At 30.9% G+C, this 16,503-nt stretch overlaps 1 long non-coding RNA gene across 1 annotated transcript in view; it reads left to right on the top strand.

The window, feature by feature from the left end:
• The window catches only part of LOC127283616 (uncharacterized), a 98,635-nt gene that overhangs the window by 32,885 nt on the left and 49,247 nt on the right, over positions 1–16,503 (top strand). The gene's annotated exons all lie outside the window — the stretch shown is intronic.

Raw genomic sequence — 16,503 nt, 5'->3', positions numbered from 1 at the left:
ATTGTATTTGGGGAAATAACTTTAAACTAATTAATTTTACAAAAACATGTTTCAGTCAAAAGTTGTTGTGCTTAAAGGGGAATATTCAGTGATGACCCTAAATTAGTCCTAAATGACCTGAATTAGGTCATTTCAACTCATTTTTTTTAATGGAACCATCTACTTTTCATGTTACAAATCGGAAGAGCAGGAAATTCCACGTTGAAATCGTCCAAGTACTTTTTTCGACAGGTCGACCTATTCAGGTCAAATAGGTCATAATTAATTTCACCTACAAGGCCTTGGTTAGATCTAGTCTATGTCAAATAGTTTTTCATGAAGAAAGATCAAGTTTTTATGCAAGGAATCGTCAGGGCAAAAATTATTATGTAAAAAACACTAGACCCAACCAAGGCCTTGTAGGTGAAATTAATTATGACCTATTTGACCTGAATAGGTCGACCTGTCGAAAAAAGTACTTGGACGATTTCAACGTGGAATTTCCTGCTCTTCCGATTTGTAACATGAAAAGTAGATGGTCCCATTAAAAAAAATGAGTTGAAATTGAAATGACCTATTTCAGGTCATTAAGGACAAATTTAGGGTCATCACTGAATATTCCCCTTTAAGCACAACAACTTTTGACTGAAACATGTTTTTGTAAAATTAATTAGTTTAAAGTTATTTCCCCAAATACAATAATAATTAAATGACCTATTTGTCCTAAATAGGTCGATCTATCGAAAAAAAGTGCGTCAACGATTTCGACGTGGAAGTTCCTTCTTTATCGATTTCCGACATAAAAAGTAGGTGGTTTCATTTTAAAAAAATGAGTTGACCTTGAAATGACCTGAATTAGGTCAAATTTAAGTTTACCACTGGATGTCCCCCTGTAAGCACAATAACTTTTGTCTAAAACATTTTTTTGTAAAATCAACTGATTAAAAGTTATTTCGCCTGATAGATTAAATGGGACACCCTGTATAAAGCTAAATATCGTTAAACAGATAAAATTCTTATATTTGAGAATTTGTAGAGAGATTCTCATAATTATCTTTGCCTGTATTCAAGTGTGAATTAAAAACAGAAATTACATGTGTATTTTTTCAATAGGAAATAAATATGTTCTCTAGTAGTATTGTCAACAGAAAATTAGGGAATAGATTTATTAATCTCTTATAAGAAAAAATTAACTTAACCGTTCTTAATTTAATATATTAATATTATCATCTTGTGTTAAATGAATCCTTCTTCGGATTTAAATTTCACTAGATTACAGCATTTATCCTAAAATTTCTTGCCAGTTTCTATATCTCTCGTAACACCGTCCGACAAAATCCAACTTTTTTTTGACCCACAAAAAATCCAACATTTTTGGAAACTAAGACACAAAAAAAATACCCGTGTCTGACCGTTTCGCTAGATCAAGTCATTTGTGGTTTTTAGGGGTGAAAACAGCCCCTAAATAAAAAGTGACAAGATATCTTTCAAAAATTATTAATATTTTATAAAACTTGGTATCAAGGGGTTTTCGGGATCGCTGATTACTAATCTGATGTCAGATTTTCAAAATTCAAAATGTCGGATTCAATATAGCGATCAAAATTTTAAAAAGTTATTAAATTTTTTTTAAACCTTGATATCTAGGGGTTTTTTGGATCGCTGATGACGAATCTGATGTTAAATTGTCAAAATTAAAAATGGCGGATATAAAATAAAAAATTAATAACTTTTTAAAAATTTGATCGCCATATTGGATCCGCCATTTTGAATTTTGAAAATCTGACATCAGATTAATAATCAGTGACCCCGAAAACCCCCAGATACCAAGTTTTATAAAATATTAATAATTTTTAAAAGATATCTTGTTGTTTTCACCCCTAAAAACCACAAACGACTTGATCTAGCAAAACGGCCAGATACGGGTATTTTTTTAGGGTCCTAGTTTCCGAAAATGTTAAATTTTTTTGTGGGTCAAAAATTGTGTCGGACGGAGTAATAGATGATAAGCAAGCTTCCTGCAATAGTAAAATAAAGAACTTATTAATAAGTAAATATACACTTTTTTTAGACCCACTTTCCCTAAAAAGTGCCCACGTGGTATATGGACGACCCTTTATCTCATTGTCAAGTAAATAAAAAAGAAAAACACTGCCTATTTTTATTACATTAGATAATTTTAGTATTTTAATATTTTCCCCTAAAACTAATCACTTTGGTGAATTTTTCTGTTTTGGAATTTTGCGTTTTTGACAGAGGTCCGCCCAGTTAGCACCCCCAATATCGCAAATCGAAAAATTTATTATGCTATAATTTAGTCCTAATTATGTGGTAATTTTGTGCCCAATCGAAAAATTTTGTGCTCATCAATAAATTAATTTTTTTTGTTTTTAAGGATGAGGTGCTAGCTGGACGCCCAGCCAGCACCTCACCTATCATAAGACGCAAGAATTTTAAAAAGCAACTATGGCATAATTTTGTGCTTTTTATGTGCTTTCTATTAGTAAAGATGAGCATTTTTAAAAACTCACCCATCATACAAAGATCAACCCTTACCTATATGTAAATAGCATGAACAGTTTATCTCTTTCAGTTACGCAGTTTTCATTTCACTAAATTCACTTGAAACTCGTTACTCAGGGGTATTCGAGGTCGCTGAATACGAATCTCATGTCACTTTTCAAAAATTCATAATGACGAATTCATTCAATTTGTGCTCATCAAAATCTTGTTTAACAAGACAAATACTTTCACCCTATGAAATTTAAAATTCTCTGCTCCTCGGAATCTTGTTTAACAAAACAAATACTCTCACCCTATGAAGTTTTGAATTTTGTGCTCATCGGATTCTTGTTTAACAACATAAATACTGTCACCCTAGGAAGTTCAGAATTTTGTGCTCATCGGATTCTTGTTAAACAAGACAAATACTCTCTTCCTATGAAGTTTAGAATTTTGTGCTCATCGGATTCTTGTTTCACAAAACAAATACTCTCACCCTATGAAATATAGAATTTTGTGCTCATCGGATTCTTGTTTAACAACACAAATACTGTCACCCTAGGAAGTTCAAAATTTTGTGCTCCTCGGATTCTTGTTAAACAAGACAAATACTCTCTCCCTATGAAGTTTAGAATTTTGTGCTCATCGGATTCTTGTTAAACAAGACAAATACTCTCACCCTATGAAGTTTTGAATTTTGTGCTCATCGGATTCTTGTTTAACAACACAAATACTGTCACCCTAGGAAGTTCAGAGTTTTGTGCTCATCGGATTCTTGTTTAACAACACAAATACTGTCACCCTAGGAAGTTCAGAATTTTGTGCTCATCGGATTCTTGTTAAACAAGACAAATACTCTCTCCCTATGAAGTTTAGAATTTTGTGCTCATCGGATTCTTGTTAAACAAGACAAATACTCTCTTCCTATGAAGTTTAGAATTTTGTGCTCATCGGATTCTTGTTTAACAAGATAAATACTCTCACCCTATGAAATATAGAATTTTGTGCTCATCGGATTCTTCTTAAACAAGACAAATACTCTCTCCCTATGAAATATAGAATTTTGTGCTCATCGGATTCTTGTTTAACAACACAAATACTGTCACCCTAGGAAGTTCAGAATTTTGAGCTCATCGGATTCTTGTTAGACAAGACAAATACTCTCTCCCTATGAAGTTTAGAATTTTGTGCTCATCGGATTCTTGTTTAACAACACAAATACTGTCACCCTAGGAAGTTCAAAATTTTGTGCTCCTCGGATTCTTGTTAAACAAGACAAATACTCTCTCCCTATGAAGTTTAGAATTTTGTGCTCATCGGATTCTTGTTAAACAAGACAAATACTCTCACCCTATGAAGTTTTGAATTTTGTGCTCATCGGATTCTTGTTTAACAACACAAATACTGTCACCCTAGGAAGTTCAGAGTTTTGTGCTCATCGGATTCTTGTTTAACAACACAAATACTGTCACCCTAGGAAATTCAGAATTTTGTGCTCATCGGATTCTTGTTAAACAAGACAAATACTCTCTCCCTATGAAGTTTAGAATTTTGTGCTCATCGGATTCTTGTTAAACAAGACAAATACTCTCTTCCTATGAAGTTTAGAATTTTGTGCTCATCGGATTCTTGTTTAACAAGATAAATACTCTCACCCTATGAAATATAGAATTTTGTGCTCATCGGATTCTTCTTAAACAAGACAAATACTCTCTCCCTATGAAATATAGAATTTTGTGCTCATCGGATTCTTGTTTAACAACACAAATACTGTCACCCTAGGAAGTTCAGAATTTTGAGCTCATCGGATTCTTGTTAGACAAGACAAATACTCTCTCCCTATGAAGTTTAGAATTTTGTGCTCATCAGATTCTTGTTTAACAAGACAAATACTCTCACCCTATGAAATATAGAATTTTGTGCTCATCGGATTCTTGTTTAACAACACAAATACTGTCACCCTAGGAAGTTCAGAATTTTGTGCTCATCGGATTCTTGTTAAACAAGACAAATACTCTCTCCCTATGAAGTTTAGAATTTTGTGCTCATCGGATTCTTTTTTAACAAGACAAATACTCTTACCTTTTGAAATATAGAATTTTGTGCTCATCGGATTCTTGTTTAACAAGACAAATACTCTCACCCTATGAAATATAGAATTTTGTGCTCATCGGATTCTTTTTTAACAAGACAAATACTCTCACCTTTTGAAATATAGAATTTTGTGCTCATCGGATTCTTGTTTAACAAGACAAATACTCTCACCCTATGAAATATAGAATTTTGTGCTCATCGGATTCTTGTTTAACAACACAAATACTGTAACCCTAGCAAGTTCAGAATTTTGTGCTCATCGGATTCTTGTTAAACAAGACAAATACTGTCACCCTAGGAAGTTCAGAATTTTGTGCTCATCGGATTCTTGTTAAACAAGACAAATACTCTCTCCCTATGAAGTTTAGAATTTTGTGCTCATCGGATTCTTGTGTAACAAGACAAATACTCTCACCTTTTGAAATATAGAATTTTGTGCTCATCGGATTCTTGTTTAACAAGACAAATACTCTCACCCTATCAAATATAGAATTTTGTGCTCATCGGATTCTTGTTTAACAACACAAATACTGTCACCCTAGGAAGTTCAAAATTTTGTGCTCATCGGATTCTTGTTAAACAAGACAAATACTCTCTCCCTATGATGTTTAGAATTTTGTGCTCATCGGATTCTTGTTTAACAAGACAAATACTCTCACCCTATGAAATATAGAATTTTGTGCTCATCGGATTCTTGTTTAACAACACAAATACTGTCACCCTAGGAAGTTCAAAATTTTGTGCTCATCGCATTCTTGTTTAACAAGACAAATACTGTCACTGTTTTTTTTCACTGTTTTTCAGAATACAATTAAATATAATAAAAAACATTTTTCAAATGATTATTTACATTTTACTGCAATCGAATTCCCCACAAGAAGAATATGTAATGTAAGAGTATTTGCCTTGTTCAACAATAATTCGATGAACGCAAAATTCTAAAATTCATAGGGTGAGAGTATTTGTCTTGTTAAACAAGAATCCGATGAGCACAAAATTCTAAACTTCAGAGGGAGAGAGTATTTGTCTTGTTTAACAAGAATCCGATGAGCACAAATTTCTAAACTTCCTAGGGTGACAGTATTTGTGTTGTTAAACAAGAATCCAATAAGCACAAAATTCTATATTTTATAGGGTGACAGAGTTTGTCTAGTTAAACAAGAATTCGAAGAGCACAAAATTCTAAATTTCATAGGGTGAGAGGATTTGTCTTGTTAAACAAGAATGCGATGAGCACAAAATTCTAAATTTCATAGGGTGACAGTATTTGTCTTGTTAAACAAGAATTCGAGGATCACAAAATTCTAAACTTTATACTGTAACAGTATTTATCTTGTTAAACAAGAATCCGATGAGCACAAAATTCTATATTTCATAGGGTGAGAGTATTTGTCTTGTTAAACAAGAATCCGATGAGCACAAAATTCTAAACATCATAAGGAGAGAGTATTTATCTTGTTAAACAAGAATCCGATGAGCACAAAATTCTAAACTTCATAGGAAGAGAGTATTTGTCTTGTTTAACAAGAATCCGATGAGCACAAAATTCTAAACTTCATAGGGAGAGAGTATTTGTCTTGTTTAACAAGAATCCGATGAGCACAAAATTCTGAACTTCCTAGGGTGACAGTATTTATGTTGTTAAACAAGAATCCGATGAGCACAAAATTCAAAACTTCATAGGGTGAGAGTATTTGTTTTGTTAAACAAGATTCCGAGGAGCAGAGAATTTTAAATTCCATAGGGTGAAAGTATTTGTCTTGTTAAACAAGATTTTGATGAGCACAAATTGAATGAATTCGTCATTATGAATTTTTGAAAAGTGACATGAGATTCGTATTCAGCGACCTCGAATACCCCTGAGTAACGAGTTTCAAGTGAATTTAGTGAAATGAAAACTGCGTAACTGAAAGAGATAAACTGTTCATGCTATTTACATATAGGTAAGTGTTGATTTTTGTATGAAGGGTGAGTTTTTAAAAATGCTCATCTTTACTAATAGAAAGCACATAAAAAGCACAAAATTATGCCATAGTTGCTTTTTAAAATTCTTGCGTCTTATGATAGGTGAGGTGCTGGCTGGGCGTCCAGTTAGCACCTCATCCTTAAAAACAAAAAAAAATTTATTTATTGATGAGCACAAAATTTTTCGATTGAGCACAAAATTACCACATAATTAGCACTAAATTATAGCATAATAAATTTTTCGATTTGCGATATTGGGGGTGCTAACTGGGCGGACCTTTTTAACAGCGCGCTGAAACTAGCAGCCGCGCTCAGTATCCTTCCATAGGCGTCGCCACAGCTACTCTATAAGAGGGCTTCCGTCATAAAATAAATCAATACAAACAACTAAAGAACATAAAATTCAATAAGAAGATCAATAACAACAAAAAATCATGTAAAAAGAGACAGTAAATAATAACAATTATTATAAATAATATTAAAGAATTGCAAGACAAAATTTTTTATTTAAAAAAAAACAGAAGACCTTGAAAACGTATATATTATTTGTAACAACAGACAATATGTTTCTTAAGTAAAAAAAATTTAAACAATTTTATTTACAATAAACAACTTCTAGCATATTGGCTGAAAAGTAAATTTTTTAAATATTTTTTATTAAAAAAATTTAAATGGGTAAAAAACAATTATAATTTTTGAGTTAACAAAATATATGTTCCAAAAATAAAAAAAATTGAAACAATTTTTTTCGTAGCAAACAACAAAAATCTGCGGAAAAGAAAACGTTTATATTTTTTTGGAAAGAAAAAATATGTTACTAAAACAATTATTTTTGCTATATATTCTATCAAAGCTAGAAAACTTTTTTTTTAACTTCTTCATTTTTTAAAAGAGCAAATTGACTAGAAAAATCGGCATTTTTTGTACAATAAAATAATTTTTCGGACTTTAAAATAAAATAAGCATCTATTTTTGCTATGAACAATCAAAAAGAAATTTTTTTTTTGGGAAACTTTAATTTTCAAAAAAAAAAAAAAAAAGTGGGTGGAAACATACATTTTTTGTAGAAACGGATAACGATAACGAAATTGAAATGAGATAAGCAATTTTTTTTCTACATACAATCGAAACTGGAAAATAATTTTTGGTGATTTTTATTTTTAATGAAGAACAGAGTGGATGAAAACAACTATATTTTTTTGGTCAAGCAGATTCAGGTTTCCTAATATATAAAAAAAAATTTTTTTTCTATATACAATCAAAAAATGATATTTTTTTTTAAAGAACAAATTGAATGTCAGTTGGTACATTTAATGTCCATTCGGACCAGTTTTGCTGAGAATTGTGAGAATGGTTTATAAATGTGCACAATTTTTTAATCCAAGATGGTAGAGGCCCAGCAAACACGTTATATAAATGTTCTATAACAGTGATGTCACAGTTTTACAGAATAGTTGTTACAAGTTGGTTACGAATCTGTTATATAACCTCATTGTCATTGAATTCTAGAACATTGTTACAAAAGAGTGACAAAACTGTTCTATATTATGATAACGTCACAGTTCTATAACAATGTTATGTAACATGTCTATAACACGACAGTCACAAATGATCTGCAAGTGATGTTCCAACGTAGTTCTAGAACTGTGTCGGAACAATGTTATGTAGCTGTCCTTTGTCTTAAATATATATAAAGTATATAATATAATAATAATAATATATAAAGTCAAATCAAATTAACTCGATATAAACATTTACATTTAATTTTTTAATGACATAAGAATGTGTTAAATATAAATTATATAACTTAATAACAACTTTATTATGCACCACAATAGTACAGGGTGTCCTAAAATTTTAGGGATGTCTGGATATCTCGTAATAATAGCCTTTTTGACAAAAAAATTTAAAAATTTGTTCAGAATAGCAAAATATGTTAAAATGTGCAATTTGATTTTGTTATTCTGAACAATCTTTCATTTAAGTTTCTTTTTCTCAAAAATAAGATCGTTACAAAATACCCAAATATCTTGGAAATTTCGGGACAACATGTATAACAACACTAGATCGTTGTTACATACTGTTCTTCTCATTTAAAGAACTATGATACATATTCATACTGAAACAATGTTATGTCACAAATAAAGATTTTTGTTCCTACACTGTGATACGTTTACGTAACACATATATAGAGGCATTCTTTGTCAACGCGGACACCCCTCTCGCCCAAATTCTTTTCATTTTAAATTCATGTTTAATGGCTTAAATTTTAGTTAAAGGAATATACTTTTGAAATCTGAGTGGCAAATATCCAAAAACAAAATATAGGATCCAATATAAAGGTTATTCTTTAAATTTACCAATAAAAAGTTACTCTAATTCATTTTGAACAATCCAAAAAGTAATGCTTGAGGCCTTTTTAGCCCTTTGTATTTGGAAATATGCCACTCAGATTTCAAAAGTATATTCCTTTAACTAAAATTTAAGCCATTAAACATGAATTTAAAATGAAAAGAATTTGGGCGAGAGGGGGGTGTCCGCGTTGACAAAAAATGCCTCATAATATTTTTTTTATCCCTGTTACGTAATTTAGTTATGTAACAAATACAGAACTCTGTTCCTTACTGGTTACATACCACTTTTCATAGTTGTTACAACACAGTTCTAGAACTGTTACAAATGACTTTGTAACCGCGTTCTAGATTTGTTACATATCTGAACATACCTGCTGAGTACGACGTTTTGCGTAACCAGTGACTCACACGTTCTTAACCAGTTACAGAACATGTTCTCAAGAAATTTGTAACAGTTCTAGAACAGATATATAACAGCGTTTGCTGGGGGTATTCCATGCAGGATGTCTAAATAAATTATTAATTTTTTCGTGACAAGTATTAGAAATAAAGTCCAGTGACCGGTGCCATAAACAATCTCATCGTGAACGGGAAGAATCCATACATCAAATCTTTTAGATTCTACTCTTTGATTCCAATTTAGAATCATCGATTCATTATTTCCCATAAGGCTTTTGACAATATGTACATCAAAGTACAATATGTTTAAATCTTTATGATTATTAGCTAGTACTGCTGCAAATGAATCGATAATGACATCGTCAATATATACTCATTGGGAAGTAATGTCTTTAAAGATTGGTAATTTACATTAATTCCATCAAATAATAAACCTGTTTTTTCTTCCCAGTTTTTTGGAATATGTGTGTAGATCGTCCACGGTTTTTCAAAAAGTGCATTTAAAGATGATTCTTTTTCAGAAATTTTTTTTTTTATTTATGCAAGTTGACTGCTGAAAATCTTTTTGTCTTTGAATGTCTTCTTTTGCACTGGATATATTTTTTATATATCCTTTATTTTGTGAAAGCTTCATTTCCTTTTCAATTAATATAGAGTTTGTAGAATCTACAAATTTTGACATTTTAAAGAAAACATTTTTTTCTTATCTTCTTTTCCTCTTCCTGGTTTTTTCTTTTTAATTGTCTTGTGGTTTTTAAACCATATAAAACCTCATTAAAACGACCTTGCCATGTTTCTTCATGACGTAAAATTAATCTTGGGATCAAGATTTTAATTTTCTTGTCAAATTCGATATTTTTTATGAAACCAAACCAATTTTCAATGACGTTATTAGATTGACGTTTTATTCCAAATATCTGTATAACAAGTGCAGATACAAGAGGGAAGTAAGGTAAAATTTGGTAAAGTAAATAATCCAAAAACTCAGGACAAAACAAGGGATTTTTTTCAGCATCACATGGAGCTTTGTTTGATTTTGTGGTTGTTTTTACTGAATTGTACACAATTGAAAAATAAATAAAAAATGGTGATTGGTCACGTTGGGTTTTCCATTGGGATTCATTATTGTCCAATTCATCATTAATATCTTCTATAACCGGTATGTCTTCTAGTTTTTTAGTTATTTCATCGAATTTTTTTAAAAAGAAACTTGCTTCATTAACATTATCATTCTTAAATTGACTTCCAAACAATATTATAGCATTTTTTAAAATATATGCAGCAGATTTTAAATCGGTTGAGTGGATTATACCTGTTGTAATATTACAAGCGTAAATCCTTATGTTATCATCAGGCGTAATCTTTCGAACTGCTCTCTTTGTTCCAGCCAACAAATGGGATGAGCCGATATGAATTACGGTAATTGTAGAAAGTTGGTTCATATTAGATTCTTGCATCGCGTTCCATATAAACTGGAGATATTGACTTAATGTTAAATCATTAAATGATTTTAAAGTCGCTTGTATTTCCGCTTTACTAAAGTCTATCTCTATGTGACGCAAAACAGGTGTTTTTAATTTACTTAGCGTCCGTAATAAATCGGCCAGTGTAGTCAAAAACATTTTTAAATATGGAACATTATGCACTGTAGAAATAAACTCCATTATTGGTAAAGCAGGTTTTTCTTAATCTGTATCAGATGTAACACTCTGAAGAAGAATGGCATAATAATACGGTCGATTTTGATTTTTTGGTGTATTAATTATTGTTCCAGTACCGTCCAAATAAACTGTAAAATAATGTTTTTCACTCATATCAATTATGTACAGCAATATCCTCTCTGTGTACATAAGGACGTAAAATGGTTTTAAGGACTGTTCCTGAATAAATCCTTTTATATAATTTCCATCGTACTTTGGATCCTTTCTGTACTGAGCACTAAGTTTTTCCATGAAGATATCGAAATCTTTATCCATATCATCTTTTAAATTATTCTCACTCGATATTTTTTGTAGAATAATTTCACTTGGTGCATTATTTCTGTTTCCCTGTGAATGTATACGATCGGAAACTTTTCCTAGCATTTTGAATTTAAAAATGCTAGGAGAAGCTTTTCTAATTCAGAGGCTAATTTTTTTCTAAAGTCACCACGTATAAAATGTCTTCGAATTTCGTCAGTGTGTACTATTTTTCCTCTTCGCTTTAACTGCATAATTATCGGTTCATTTCCAATAATTCTATGACAATTCTATGCAATGAGCACGAGCATGAAAAATATTAATATTTTTTTTCAAAGCCTTTGGCAGAGTGTGATAGTCAAACGACAGAGTACATAAGTCGTTCCAAGATTCAAAATATTTGTTCAGGTAATCCGTCCAACATATTGTATTGCAAAAACTTAATTTTTGTCTTGAATACAAATTATATAAACCAAAAAATTTATATCTGTGCGATTCCAGGTGAGATTTTGACTTTTTCGGAGTAGGTTAACCGATTGCAATGAAACTTTGGAATTTTGTTATATATAGTAAGACTAATCTTTAACGTAAATTTCAGCTTAAAATATTTGTTAGTTTACGAGATTTTCAATAATAACAAAAAATTTTAAACTGCTATATCTTCCGTTCTAATAATCGGATTGAGGTCTACTTTTTTTTAAAATGTCAAGGAAAATCAGAGGAATAAATCTCTTTCAGAACAATTTTTTATAATTTTACAACTAAAAAAATTATTAAATAATAATTGAATAAATTTCACGCGACTATCTAAAATTCAATCACTTAAACGCTAAAATGATCTTACCAGTGTTTTCTTTAATGTTCCAAAGGAATCCAACTGTAAATGCAAGTTTAACTTGGTTAATTTTAATAATTTACGAGTATAAACAATTGCGATTTCTGCTAGTTGACGTGCAGACGACATTGCGCACGCAGCATTCTCACGTAGCCAATTTAGTCCACGAATCACGTCAGCTAGTTACGTGAGAATGCTGCGTGCGCAATGTCGTCTGCACGTCAACTAGCAGAAATCGCAATTGTTTATACTCGTAAATTATTAAAATTAACCAAGTTAAACTTGCATTTACAGTTGGATTCCTTTGGAACATTAAAGAAAACACTGGTAAGATCATTTTAGCGTTTAAGTGATTGAATTTTAGATAGTCGCGTGAAATTTATTCAATTATTATTTAATAATTTTTTTAGTTGTAAAATTATAAAAAATTGTTCTGAAAGAGATTTATTCCTCTGATTTTCCTTGACATTTTAAAAAAAAGTAGACCTCAATCCGATTATTAGAACGGAAGATATAGCAGTTTAAAATTTTTTGTTATTATTGCAAATCTCGTAAACTAACAAATATTTTAAGCTGAAATTTACGTTAAAGATTAGTCTTACTATATATAACAAAATTCCAAAGTTTCATTGCAATCGGTTAACCTACTCCGAAAAAGTCAAAATCTCACCTGGAATCGCACATCTAGTAATTAAGTAGCCTGACCAGAAAATTAATAATTTCACATTGAACAGTAATATATAGATAATTAGTATTACGAAATATTATAAAAAACTATTATATTATTTACATTATAATTTTATTATTATAACTATATTATATAATATAAACTATAAATTATATATTATATAGATTATTATATATTATATATATTATATATAATATAACTATAATATAATACATAAAAAAACTAATATGACAAATTAGTTAGAAAATATTTAATTAAAACGGAATCTTTCTCTTGTTTTGTTTTAAATTTTTTTCAGATGAAAAATCAACACTCGTTTTGGGGTTGGTAATAATTTATCTTTAAAGGGAGAATTATTATTAGTTTTCTGCTCTAACATTGTCTCTAAAGGAGATATAGAAATTGGTGATGTTTCTATTTCTAATGTCATAATCCGGCGATGAGAATGAGAAAAATTGTTGAAATCGGAGAGCTTCCTCGACTGATTGAAACTTTTGTTGTGGCGACAAATCTTCCAAGTCAGACGGGAAATTGGGACTATCTGTCGCTTTTTTAATAGTAGGTTTTGGTGAAATTGATATGTTTGAAGAAATTGTTTCAAACCTATTTAATTCTTCAGTAGCTTTCACATTGCTATTCTTATTTTTCTTCTTCCTTTTTCTTGCAGGAGGTATTGGAATAACTTTATCAGGATTGTTCATTTGCTCTAAAACGTCTTTCGTCGTTGCTCAGTTCGACGTTTGCTTTGACTGGGCTTTTTTATCCACACTACATTCTATTTTACTACTTTACTTTCCATAATTAAATAATAATTTAAAAAAAACAAATATAAAAATGATGAAATGTGATATTCTGTCGTTATACTTGTAAGGCGATACTAAAACTAACCTAACCAGAGAGAATGAAAAGGCTCACACAGAAAATTGTGAACGTATTGTGCGTGAGCCTAAAGTCTTCCTCCTTGCAAAACATCGATAATGAATCATACAACAGTCAACCAATCAACGTTAAACATGAAGGACGGCCATGTTGCGCGGAAGTTTTAATTTAATTCAAAGTGGAAAAGATATAAACGTTTGCAGAAATAATTTTATACAAATATTAAAATCATTAAAAATAAATATAAATTACATCAATATTTATTAATATTATTAAGATATTAATAATTAATAACAAATTATTATTATTAATAATATTAATTATAATTTATTACTAATAATTATAATTAATTACTAATAATCAATTATTCATAATAATTATTATTTAATTAATAATATAATAATATTCAAATTCGATTTCTACTTTCACTGCAGCGAGAAAACTTTAGGCTAACACACAATAAGTTCCCGACATGGTGTGTTCATAGAGTTATTATAAATAGAGTGGGGAAGGACTGTACCTAAGCGTCCGCTGCATAAAAAGAGAAAGACAACCGAAACCGTATATCTGTCCTCTTCTGCCCCCTTCAGTCACTCGCCCGCGCTTGCGCAGTGAAGCATTTTTAGAGAAGGACAGAACTACGGTTTCGGTTTTCTTTCTCTCTCTTCGGGCGTCTCATCGCCACTTACTGTGGCTCCTATACCTTCCCCACTCTATTTATAATAACTCTATGGGTGTGTTGGCCTTTTCATTTTCCCTGGTTAGGTTAGTTTTTGTATCGCGTATCAACAAGTATAACCCCTAAATTGTTATATTTATTTTCTTACATAATTGTTTATTTCCTTATTTTAATATATCCGAAACTTATTCTTTTGAAACTTTCACTTGAAAGTTTCAATGGAAAGTTTCCAAAATAATGAAACTTTGATTTATTAACTAATTTTACATATATTTTCTATCAACTGTTCCCAAATATCCTGCTACTTTTGTAATAAATTCAACTGCCATTGCATTTTCGTCCACAGATAGTCTGGCTTTTGTTAATAAATCGTGATCACTACTATTTTCTTCGAAAATATTATTTGGATCTAATAAAAAGGCTGCAAAGTGAATATCTCTTAATGCAAATTCGTTGCGGAATTGAACGGATTCCTGAACGTACTCCTTTTCTTTCGATGTTTAAAAAAGAATTTACAAGTGATTGTTCTATCATTAATTTAATTTCATGAAAAGCTTGATAGACTTTGTGAAGTTGCGGTTCATCTCCTTCGACAGTATATATCCATTTTACAATTGGTCTCAGAATTTGACTAATGTCGTTCACACTATTCCAGAAACTGTTCGACAGAAGTAGATTTTGCAGATTCTCGGGCACTTGGGCATTTACATCCACAGCCAGCATCCGGAGATTCGATTTGTTTTTTAACAAACTGTCAGCCGATCGTAAATTTGAGCCCCATCGCGTTTTCCCAGGCAGTTAAAAGATAATTTTGGCTTGAGACTCCACCGGTTGCGTTGAATCAATATTTTTGAGCTTAGTACTCAAACGCTCTGAATGTTTGATAGTGGAGACAACATAAGCTATATCTTCTAACAACTTACTTCTTCTAACAAATACAATTCGCAATATCCCCAATTAATAATTGCATGCAGTGTGCGGCACAATCAATTGCATTTATGTGAGGATATAAATCTTGAATTAATTTACAAGCTTTTTTCATATTAGCTGCATTGTCCACAACTATTAAAAGGAACTTCTCAGGACCGTATTCTTTCAATACATCATCAATTAACGTAGATAGATATTCGCCTGTGTGACTTTTGCCTTCCGTCGCCAATGATTTGACAAAAAGTGGTTGAGACGTATTAATAATGACATTAATTACCCCTTCTCTTCTGTAATAAATATTTACAATTTTTAAATTATTTACTTTTTGAAGTTCTTCCATTATTAAAAGAAACACGAATAATAGCATCGATGATTTGCTACGTCTACAACAAACTGTAGAAAGTATTGAAGATATTGTACATTTGGGACAAGAAAATTTGACAAAAAGTGACCTTTCTATAGCAGTATGGAAAGATACGAAACAGCAAAATTGTGATTTACAAAGTGCAAAAAGGCTTAAAACTTGTAAATCACTCATGTTCATGGAAAAAAACAAAGAAAATACGGAATTGATAAAATTGAATAATAACGATTTGATTAAAAATCCGTGGATTGACGCTAAAGAATTTACTGAATTAAATATCAATAATACAGTTCACATATCGGGGATCGAATTAGACAAATGCAGTCTTAAATTATTGCTTCCGAGAAACTATTTGAAGGATAGTATAAAATTGACGCCTTTGGCTTATTAATTTTAAAACAAAATAATGATACCAATACATTAATATTTAATACGCATCACGTAATTGATATTATAAATGAAAAATACTCTGATCAAGATGTTATTAAATGGTGTAAATTTTTAAAAAATTCTTGAATTCTTATAGAACAAATAAAGATTATTTGTAAATCATACCCTTATATAGGTAATAGAGTTATACGTCTTATTATGTTTTTTTTTAATTGTGTATTGAAACGGTGCATGGAAAAACGAGTACGACTCGATTTTAAGTTTCATCACTACTGAGTGAGTTCTGCCAGACACTCAGTAGTTTGGATCAATTTAATTGATCGTCAAGTGTTTCTCGCAAGTAAGATGGTCTGCTAAGGCTTTAAATGCTCACCATCGTGTAAATTTCGACAGAAGCAGCTCAACTACCAACCAGTGAAGTCTCTCAAGCAGCCTAGCAAGTCCAAAGGGAAGGTTCCCTAAGAGGTACGTAAAGCAGCTCTCTCGG

The sequence above is a fragment of the Leptopilina boulardi genome, unplaced genomic scaffold (assembly GCF_019393585.1).
Source record: "Leptopilina boulardi isolate dan_hultmark-lab unplaced genomic scaffold, ZJU_Lbou_2.1 LbouV2_310, whole genome shotgun sequence".
Lineage (NCBI taxonomy): Eukaryota > Metazoa > Arthropoda > Insecta > Hymenoptera > Figitidae > Leptopilina > Leptopilina boulardi.
This window is presented reverse-complemented; position numbering and strand designations above follow the sequence as displayed.